The 11,578-nt window shown below is 33.3% G+C and overlaps 2 non-coding genes across 2 annotated transcripts; both read right to left on the bottom strand.

Moving 5' to 3' along the window:
• Positions 1-10,415: 10,415 nt before the first annotated feature.
• TRNAY-GUA (transfer RNA tyrosine (anticodon GUA)) lies at positions 10,416-10,510 on the bottom strand. Its single transcript has 2 exons — positions 10,474-10,510; positions 10,416-10,451 (listed from the first exon to the last, which is right to left on the bottom strand). It is a non-coding gene; the product is annotated as a tRNA-Tyr (tRNA).
• A 66-nt stretch (positions 10,511-10,576) lies between these two features.
• On the bottom strand, positions 10,577-10,671 carry TRNAY-GUA (transfer RNA tyrosine (anticodon GUA)). The gene is made up of 2 exons: positions 10,635-10,671; positions 10,577-10,612 (listed from the first exon to the last, which is right to left on the bottom strand). It is a non-coding gene; the product is annotated as a tRNA-Tyr (tRNA).
• Between the last annotated feature and the right edge of the window lie 907 nt (positions 10,672-11,578).

Here is an 11,578-nt window from a genome sequence, read left to right as displayed (position 1 = left end):
ACACATTTTTAGTCTATAGTCCCGTGTTCGACTCTAGATCATGTTTTGCTTTGACTTTGTCTTTTATAAATGTCAATTATACTTTTCGATCCAAAATCACCCGTAACAATTATTTTAGAGAGTATTTCATGTAATGCATCAATATAATCTAGAAAAGCAAGATAGAACTATTTGTTAAAAAAATCAGAAACTAAATAAATTTACACACAAAAAACCAATTAAATTTATTTCAAATTACATGGACGGAAAAAAATATATTTTTATTTCAACGTATCCATTGTCTTCCCTTTCATTAAATACCATCTAAGAAATATATATTTTCCCTGGTCGTTTCACATGTAATTTAGTTTTTTTTTCCTTGGATAAACTACTTCTTTAAAATTTTAAACTATCTTTCTTCTACGCATTTAATAAAAAAGATTGGTGGTGCTTAGGTTGTTAGTAGGTAATTGTGTATGCTATTTAATTTTGAATTTTTAGAAGTTGAATATTACACGACCCTTTTGAAAAGGACACATCTTTTTTGAATATGTGATCTATATACTTTCTTTTTTCCTTTTTTAGTTCATCAACAATAGTTTGAAATTTGGAATCAAGCTTGAGGGTCATAAGATTACAAACATTCCAAAGAAGCATGACGAACGAAAAAAAGTTTAATTAAAAAACAAAGTTTGAAACGTGTTGGTAGAGAGGAATTTTGAGTCGTATTTTGACGTTGGTCATTATGCTCTGGTACCACATAGAAATAATGGTTCGACATAGTTTTATTTATCTCATAACATCTATGCAATTTTTCTTTTCTTTATTTATTATTATTTATTTTTTTTTTGGAAAAAAAAAAAAAAAAAAACTTTGCAACTGATGTCTACTGTTCTTTTACATTGAGATAACAAGCTTAACAAAATAGGAGGAAGATAATAACAACAATTCAATAAACTCAATAGAATGCTAAATACACTAACAAGGTTGATGTGTGTGCGCCTATTATTTTAATAAATGACACGTGTGATTGAAAAATTTCAGGTCCCATTTGATAAATATTTTGTTTTTGAAAATTAAGCTTATAGACACTACTTTTACCTCTAAATTTTTTCTTTTATTATCAACTTTTTTACATCGATGGTTTAAAAAATCAAGCTAAAAATTTTGAGAACTAAAAAAAATTGATTTCAAGAAATTGATTTTATTTTTGGAATTTGACTAGGAATTCAACCATTATACTTAAGAAAGATGCAAATCATTGTATGAAATGTGGTTGAAATAAGTTTAATTTTCAAAAACAGAAACGTAAAACCAAATAATTACGAAATGGGGTCTTAGTTATTTTGATAATTTAACTAACTTGGTTTTACTGAGATGATATCAAATTAATGATAATATATATCTCATTTAATATTAAGAAACTTGGTGTGCGTTTCTCAGGAGGTCACTACGGGGTTGATGGGTGTAGAGATGAGTTGACATATGAAAGAGATTGCGCTGGTGTGTTACAAGAAGTAAAGTGTTTAATTCGGCTAAGCACTTGGTATTGTCCCTTTGATATATCCGTAAAATCACATATTAATCAGGTAGGATCTTTTTTTCTCCAATTTTTATAATATATCGTTGATATTAGTGATATATTTCCGACATATCTTTTTGGGTTAATATCTTTTGAAACTCAATAAAATCATGGATATTTTGTCGATATATCATGAAAATATCGTGGATATTTCATCTGCATATCGTCTAATTATCTTTATATATCACTTTTTTTCCTTTTTTCAATATCAAGCTTTTCCACTGTGCTAACTTTTCCAATTTTCAATCCAAAACTTTCATTTAAAAAAAAAAATGAAAAAAAAAAGATTTTGACCATGACCATAAAACTAGTGGAGCAGGAATTAGCCCATTCATTGGAGAGTTTCAATTCATCCATGTCACACAAGACTTCAACCATGATCATAGATTTGGAGCAATAGGAAAACCTTTCATTCATAGAAGATCCACTAATGAAGATGCTCATATTGATGCTGACTCACTTGTTTCAAACATGGTGGGGGTGAGTTTAGATAGTTAATATGGACATGGTCGTGTCTAAAATAATAGTAACTATAGCTATTCTCATAGTAACTATAGTCATTCAAGTGAATATGGTTCATATGATTATTGTGATGGGTTTAAGATATAGATCTATACACAGGGATAACTTCTTTATGCTATCAAATGCATTTTGGCATGTATGATCCCATTTAAATATTGTATCATTCCTCATCAATCTATGAAATTGTTGACATCGTCCTGCTGAAGGGAAAATCATCGAAGGTTTTCGCAGCGAAAAGCGGAGATCGATCCCAATTTTGTTTTTCACAGAACTTATGAAATAGCAAAATTAAAAGAAAAGGTTATGCATTAAAATTAAATTTACAGCAAGTTTTTCAAAAGGGAAAAGGGAGAATAAAGACTTACCTTTGAAGAACAATTATTCAAGATTTCCCTCGAACGTATCACGATCTCTTTTTCCAATTGAGACACCACCACAAATGGAGCCTCCTGTATTCTTTAGGATTGAGAATTGGCGGGAGTTGTGGGCTCTACTTTTGATTTGGAAGAGGGAATGAGAGGGTTCTTCAGAGAACCTTTCTCTGTCAATTTTCTATAGAGAACACTTTGCACTGAGAGAATTGTGGAAGAAGATGAACTCCCACCACATACTCATCCAACTTCACATAAAACTCTGAGAGATAATGGGGAGGGAGTTGTAACTCCCTCCTTTTAATTAAAATTAATTTAATCTTAATTAAATTAATATATATATATATACACACACACACATACATACATAAACACACTATATGTTATATCAAATAAAGCATAATCTATAGTTTTATATTGTATCAATATAACATAACCTATAATTTTATTTTCTCTCAATAATACTTGACATTTAATACAAATCACATTTATACTAAATTCATTTATATGAATCTCATCCTTATAATTTGAATCATATTCATATTCCTCTCGTATTACCTTATATCATAATGTATCAAATATATTATATTAATTATATCACATGTATAATTAATTTAATTGATTATATCATATATAATTAATTTCCTTAATTAATTTGAACACTTCAAATTAATTCAAAATTAATTCTCAATTAAAACCCTATTGAGCTACAGAGGGGACTTTATGGACCTGCAGATTGAAGCTTTGATGGTACTTGGATAATTAATTAAACTCTTTAATTAAATTATCCAACTTCCATTAACAATCGATCATTCTACTAAACGACCGAGGGCAGCACTCTTTGCACTACAGATATATTTCTATGTCCATTTGATATAACCAATCAACAATGCGATGTCCCTTCACAAATTGCTCATAAGTATAACTGGGTTAAAATTATAACTTTGCCCCTATAATTACATCTAACTCCTTGAGTACCATTGATTTCTCTAATAAACAATAAGTCATAATCCAATTATGATCAAGTCCCTCTCGGGCCAAGAGAGGGTGTGGCCACTATTTTCAAGCCCCAGAATCAATTCTTAAGAGAGTAATTTATCTACTTACCTCGACATCAGGGAAGGAGTGAATTTTGACTTGTGTAGTTGTGTTCCCAGCTCTCGAGTCAGACAAATCCCTAAAATGGTAGACTTATTGAGTTGGCAATCCGGTCGCTCTCACCCATACAAATCAAAGGACTACCTTCATAAGCAGGAATTCATAACTCACTCACGATTCAGGTCATGTCACCTATGGTTATCATAGTGAAATGTAAGTCTCTATTATTAATGGTGTTATATAATGAGACTAATCATTTTGTGGTTCGGTTTTATACAAACTCTTTGTATAGGATACCCCCGCTCACATGTCTCCACATGAATGATCAAGATCAAATCATTTGTAGCACTTTACAACACTTGTAACACCTACAAAGTGGGTCGTATCCGTAGTGTCACCATGATAAGGTACCCAGCCTTATCCATCTACTATAGACTGTTTAGGTTATTATTTAAACAAAAACCACTTGTATGTCTCTACATACTTGTTTAAATTACATAAAATAACTTAGGATCTTTAGTTTATTGGATTGAGTGTATGCTTATAAAATAATAATTATTTTATTAATAACAACTTGTTTATATAATGTTTACAAACTACGAGAATACAAGAGATTTAAGACACCAATCCCAACACCTGCAATGTTAGATATAAATCTTCTGATGTAGGCCAAGTGATCTTAAAGACTTCTTAACTCGTGCAGGTTTCTTGGACTTGGCATCTTCTAGATAGCATCGATTTTAGATTGATCAATTTCAATTCCACGGTGCCTCACAAATAACCCAAGAAACTTTCCTGAAGTCACATCAAACTCACATTTAAGAGGGTTCATTCTTAATTAATATTTCCTTAGGCAATCAAAAACGAGTTTTAGGTCTTTTAGGTGGTCGTGTTGCTTACTGGACTTCACTACAATGTCATCAACATAACATTCAACATGTTTATGTAGCATATCATCAAAGATCCTTTGCATAGCACGTTGATATGTGGCACCTGCATTTTTTATTCTGAAAGGCATCACCTTATAACAATATATACCTTTTGGAGTTTGAAACGCAATTTTCTCTTCATCTTCCAAAGCCAAACAAATTTGATTGTATCCTGATGACTTGTCCATGAAAGATAGAGCTTCAAGCTCCGTGGTGGCATCTACCATAATTTCTATGATAAGCAAGGGAAAGTTATCTTTTGGACACGTATTATTTAGGTCACAAAATTCCACGTAGACACATAGATGACCATTCTTTTTCCTTATGGGAACAATGTTGGCTATCTATATTGGGTACTTGACTTTGCGTATAAATCCAACCTTTATTAGCTTGTTAACCTCCTCTTCAATTTGAGGAATCAATTCTGGTTGAAAGCGTCGTTGAGCTTGCTTGATTGGTCGATACCCTAATTTAATTGTTAGCTGATGGACAGCAACCTTTGGATCAAGCTCGGGCATTTCTTTATATGACCAAGCAAAGACATTTTTTTATGCAGCGAATAAGCTCACATATTCCTTTTCTTCGTCATTAGCAGATGTACACTTATGAAGGTTGGATGAGGCTCTTCATCAACCATTGATTAACCATCATCCTCAAGTGAAAAAAAAGCTTATTCCGCATCTTCTTCAAATATTAGAATCTGATGTTTCTGCTATTGTGACATGGCAACAACTTGTTGCATCTTCTTCATCATTTGGGTCATTTTTTTAGGTCGAGTGATAATGAGATCATGTCACTTTACTTTTAATGATCCCTCTGTATTTACAGAAACAAGCAACTTCTTTTTCATTCTTGATGGAATAGCACAGCAAATTTTTCGTCACTTTTCACCTGGCATGCTTTGCTGAAGACCAATACGGGAGATCACTTCAAGCTTCTTGTTGTGGTCATGCTTAATCTCACGTAAGCAGATGTCAGTGTGTCTGGAGTTGAACACATATTATTTATCTTATTCGAGTTTGTATTTAGCCTCTGAAAGGCTAAAAGTTAGGTGGAGCTAGAAGTTGAATGTTGATTTTTATCTTCAACTGCAGGCGTACTTAGTCTTTGAAAAACCGAAGAATGTGCCACTAAAGAAGTAATGCGACTAAAGACATAGGTCCTCTGACTTTTGCTTCTATCCTCTTTTATGGAATCATGGCTCGCCTCTATGGTAAATGATACGTGTCTGCAACTTTTGCTTTCCCTTTTCTAGTTATGTGAGTCAACTCGGAGGACTTATATTCAAGTTCGGATCTCGAATTAGGTATAAAATATCCTTGTTTTTTAAGCTTCTTTTACATAGGGGAATGCTCGAGCCTTTCATCAAATACTTTTAAACTTTTAAGCTCGATGCAAGTTGTAAAGTCATAACCCGCCTTTGCCAGCAGCTTATATGCCTTTGGATTGAAGCCATCTTTTGTTCGTTTTTTGTAAGGATTGCTTTCACCTCTTCTTTCCCAACCTTTTTAATTCTTCTTTATCCATCTTTGTAAGTGGTGTGGTGAAGAATTCCTACAAAATTATCATGTCTTCTATCATCAGATATTTTGAGCATTTTGCGAATGCTGGTTCGCCTTTCTTGTGTCAAGAAAAAGGAACATAGTGTAGGACATGAGGGTTTGAGATATTTTCTTGTAGGCTTATTGTCTTTTCATTCTTTAACACTTCAAACTTGATTTGAGTGATCATTCCCTCGGTTGCTGAAAGCATCTACTTCATTTGACTTCCTTGTTGTGATCGTTTGTTGATTGGCTTATAGGTGCCTTTGGCAACAAGAACTTATGTCGATATAGCTTCACCGATATTAGATAAAACTTTGCATCAGCAAAGTGAGATTTAGTCTCTAAAGATGGCTTTGAGTCAGCGTCGACTTTCTTGATGCCTTGTTGAGAAATTTAAAACATTGGTGGAGCATGGAGGTTACTATTCCGTTTTCGTGAATCCAAGGACACCCTAACAATAGCCTGTAGGTGGTTCTTGCATTGATATGGTGTTCGCTTGCAAAATCCCCTATGGTGATTTCTAGAGGAATTGTGTCTATCGCTCGTTGCACTCCTTGATTAAAGCCTTGAATCACCAGTTTACTACCTGAAAACTCCTTAATCGAAATGCCCAATTGATTCATGGTTGATTTTGACAGTATGTTGATAGTTAAGACATTATCGATAAGGATTCGATTGAGTTTTTGCTATTGAACATACTTCAACACAAATAAGGGTCTATTATAAAGATGTGACCCAAGTTGCGAATCTTTGTTAGTGAATGATATCGATATACAACATGAAGCATATGCATTTGTTTGGGTTGCAGAAGTAATCAGAATTCAATCATCTTTTAATACTTTGACAAGTGTATTCTTGGTCTCTTGCAGGAGTGGCAACAAATCATTTATGCTAAAAGAAAGTAGTTCCTCTAGTTTAGTTGTTGCTTCTGCAGAATTTGAAGGAGCGCCATCATCTTAAAACGTACTGACGACTTGACACAAAACAACTTTAGCTGAAAAGTTCTTTGGAAAAAAGTCTTTCAAGGTTATTGGTTAGTGAGGTTGAGGAAGCTTCTCTCTTTCTTCGATGATTGGTCGAAGTCTTCACGTATTCTTCCTTGTTTTTCTTCTTTGAGACTTACTCTTCCTTCTATGGTCTCGATATGAACAAGATTCTTTCTGAACAAAGTTTGGTTTATGCTTCTTCCGACGAGTTACTAATGTCCATCCATCATCTGAATCTTCCACTTTCTCTTCTTTTTCTTGGGAGTCAACTTTTTGGAAGTCGGTCTTTTGTGAAGCCTCCGGTGAAGAATGTATAATAACAGACTCAAGAGATTCAAATTGGATTAAACTCCCTGTTGCAGATAGTCAAATATCAAGATGAATCATTATTGCGGCGTGATTTTTTTGCGCCACGTCGTCAAAGTCTAACTCAATCTTTTTCTCTTGGGCTATCTTTAAAATTAACCTTTTCAATACAATATACTTTTCTACAGGATGACTGATAACTCGATGATATTTTCAGTAATTGAGATCATTTACTCTCCCTATTTCTGCATGCCGTTTCATTCAAGAAGTTCAATGAGTTGTTTCTCTAGTATTGCTCTAACATATCAGGAAAATCTGAGTCTGGAAAAGGGTAGACTTTTTCTTCTCTCTCTTTTAATGTTGGGCATCTTTTTTTGCCTCCATCTTGGTATTTATTAATCTTTTTCTCTTTGGAGATAAATTTTAAAGGGGTTGTATTAGTGACCATAGCTTCTTTAACATCACTTTTCTATACCTTATGGATACTCTTCACTTCTTTCTTTTCTTTCTTTACTTTAGGACCATTAAATCCTTGCTTCTCTATTAGCAATTTTTAGCTCCATACCATGAGCTCGGGTTGCTAACTCTTCAAATGTGGTTTTATCCCTTGCAGGATATACAGAAGTCCCCAGTGCATTCCTCAAGTGCACATTTCCACTACTGACAATTCAGTTAATCTATTTTTGCAATCAAGGCTTAATGCTCTTCAGCGACTGATATAGTCAATGACCGGCTCGCCTTTTCATTGTTTAGTGGCAGTGAGCTCTATCATGCTAATGATACACCTAGTGTTGTAGAAGTGGTTGAGAAATTCTCTTTCAAGCTGCTCTTAACTATGAATGGTTTCAGATTCAAGGTCGGTGTACCAGTCGAAGATATTTCCCTTCAGAGTTTGAACAAATTGTTTGACCATTAAATATTTTCGCGTACTTCCCATCAAACTATTGGAACTTGAGTGGCTGCTATCCATTTGGTATTCTTAGATTGTTAATCCTCTTTGTATTTAGCTTGGAATACAAGAGAGAAGTTTGAGTAGGTCCATCATATTGAGCTTTGATGGAGTTGGCAATCATCTCCTGCAATTGCTAACAGACAGTGAAGCAATTGATGTCGAAATTTGAGGTTTACTTTCTTGCAGGACAGTCTCCCTTTGTCATCATTTTTTACTATGGGTATATGGCTTGATTCAGCAGCATCACGACTCTCGATGTGATTTTTGAGGGATGCAATTTCATAATCCCTTTCTTCGACTATATTCATCAGCATGTTAACTTTCCTTTTGAGTTAGGTCATCCTTTCTTCACTTGTTCCTACGTCGGTCATCATGATTGACATTATATTTGTGTGTGATGTCTTCTCACTTGATTGTTCAAAAGGTGAAGTATGTTTATTAACTACAGGACTTTTCCTTATGACAATTATGCCTTTTGGTTGCTTTGAGATTTGTTCCCATACATTCCTCGCAATCTCAAAGGGAGGTAACTCTTCAGATTGTTGAATCCCCTTGGAACGGCTGCGAGTAATTGTCTCTCATAGACGTCACTTGAGTTTTAGGAGTGTTGTTTTTTTATGCCATGACTTTATTAGGTAAATCTTGCTCTATAAAAAGAGATGAAAGGTAGAGATAGCTCTACTAGGCATGTCAAACTATTCACACGAGATTTCAAAAGGAATTTAATTCATGGAATTTTTGTATTGATTTCAGTATAGTATAGTGGATACAATCTCTAATGTTTGATCCTTTGATGTCTTCTTTCAAACAAGGGATAAAGTTTAAAATTTCTAATGATTCAATCTTCAAGGTGTTGCTTTGAAATTCAATCTTGTGGAATTCAAGGAAGATTTAATTTTCCAAGTCTTCAATCTTCAGAAGGTGGTAATCTCGAAATCAATTAGAACTTCGAAGTCATGAGAGCTTCAGAGTTTTAATCTTGATCTTTAGAGCTTCAGCATTTCATTGCTAATTTTACCAACTTCCCCAAATGAAGAAGTGAGGCCTTTATTTATAGAGGTTTCTCTTGAGCCTTGTATGGATTTGGGTCCCATTGTTATTGGGCTCAAATATTGGGTTTGAATCCAATCTTTAGTTTGGCCCAATTTTTTACCATGGGCTTGAATTGGATTGGGCTCGAATAATTTTAAGTACTCGGCCCGATCCATTTTATAACTTCCACAATGGGCCTTGCTTTCGTTGTGATTAGGGGTGTTCAAATAATCTGAAAACCCAAACAGACTACCCAACCCAAATTGTAAGGGTTGGATTGGGTTAGTTTTAATGCATGGTTGGGTTGGGTTGAATTTTTTATGTTTTTTTCTTGGTTGGGTTGGGTTTGTGTCTTTTAAACATTCGGATTGACCTAACACAACCCGAATTTCTAATATTATTAAAATATATATTGTAACTTATAAATATTATAACTCATATGCATCTTTATGATGTTTGTTTGAAGTTTGTAATAAATATCTTGGATTTTGATATTTAACATTTGAGTTTGATGAAATTTTAAATAACCTAACAACTCAACCCAATCCTATCCAAATTTCAAAGGTTGGATTGGGTTGGAGACCCAATCATTTGAGTAGCCAACTCGGATTGGTCCAAAAAATTACCCGACCCAACCCATGTACACCCCTAGTTGAGATGATGTGGCAAAATTTAATCGGCTGAAATTTCTCATTCAATAATGATATCAAAAATTGCTTAATTTCTTTAACGTTTTTAGATAAAATGAGATTTTCATACATGTTTTTTTTACATAATATGAGATTATGGATAAAATCTAAATCTAGATTTTTATAATATATATATAACGTGATTGTTCATAGTATATAGATAGCTACTTTTTCATAGCCCTTACGATACCTAGTAAAAATGAGATATTGAAATTAGCTATTTGTTGAAAAAAATTAGATTTCGAATAGCAGATATAGAAAGATAAAATGTGATTTTTAAAAAAATCTACTGTCATTATCATGCCAAAAAATATGGATTTTTTTTTAAATTAGCTTGTAATAGCCAAAAAAAAGGAATTTTTTTTAAATTTAACGTGGAAAAAAAAAAACCAAATATTGTAGAGGAAAAAAAACTTTAAAAAAGTTCCGACCTGCCGGATTCGAACCAGCGACCTAAGGATGACTTTTAGAATTAAATTCCAACTACAGTCCTCCGCTCTACCAACTGAGCTAAGGTCGGATTTTAGCATTATCATGGATCATACTATTATATATATTATTTAAAAAGAAATAAAAGAAAAGGAAATCCGACCTGCCGGATTCGAACCAGCGACCTAAGGATGGCTATTAGGAATTTGTTCCAACTACAGTCCTCCGCTCTACCAACTGAGCTAAGGTCGGTCGCTGGTATTCCTTTGTTTTTTATTTATTTTTCTCTAGTTGAAAAAATTATGGAGGCAATTAGATCCAAACTCGTACCTAGGCTGTCATTACAATTTCTTCAACATTTTTACTAAATTCTACCAGGAAATGTAAATTTTTGGATAGAGAATTTGTTGGTGCATAAATATCGTCATATCACTCCTTGGAAATTCGGTTTTCGGGTCAAGCTATCCTCTACAAAGAGTTATATCGATGCAGTGATATACCATACACTCTGATCTTTTTTTAAAAAAAAAGCACAAATTCTGATGTTTAAGTAAAAACTAAACACAGCACGAATTATATGTCAACTACTTCATCACTTTTGATAGCAAAGTGAGCATAGTTCAACGATCATTGTTATATATTATCGTTCTTGAAGTCAGAGATTTTGATTTCTATAGGACCGATACCACTTACCAGCCCACAAAAGTCATTAATAATTGATGCAAAACAATCGGAACGGAATTATTATAAAATTTTAAAAGAAAAGAAGGGGAAAAAAAACCCTATTTTCATAAACTAATACAATCCTAGAAATTCTACATTACCAAACTTGAGACTGATTGTAGTGCAAAATGTTGGTAGATTTTCCATCTTTCCCATTTGTAATTTAAATATCATATTTTGATTTTACCAAAATTCTATCTTTTGAAACATAAAAGATGATTCAAACTTATGAAATTTGAGCTAAGTTGCCATGTACATTATTTTTTCCTTTCTTACATACGTTTCTGTCTAATCTTACTAGACAACCTATTTTCATTCAGTGTCGAAAATAATTATAGGATATCAAATCTTAAGTATGTGACCATCATAGATTAAACTTTCCTTCCAAGTCATTTATTATACCCACGACTCTTATCGTAACTAGGCCAATCCATGA

Source organism: Benincasa hispida, chromosome 3 (assembly GCF_027475165.1).
Source record: "Benincasa hispida cultivar pf3 chromosome 3, pf3_genome.v1.1, whole genome shotgun sequence".
NCBI classification, from domain to species: Eukaryota; Viridiplantae; Streptophyta; class Magnoliopsida; order Cucurbitales; family Cucurbitaceae; genus Benincasa; species Benincasa hispida.
The sequence above is the reverse complement of the archived record's forward strand: the minus strand, read 5'-3'. Positions and strand labels throughout refer to the sequence as shown.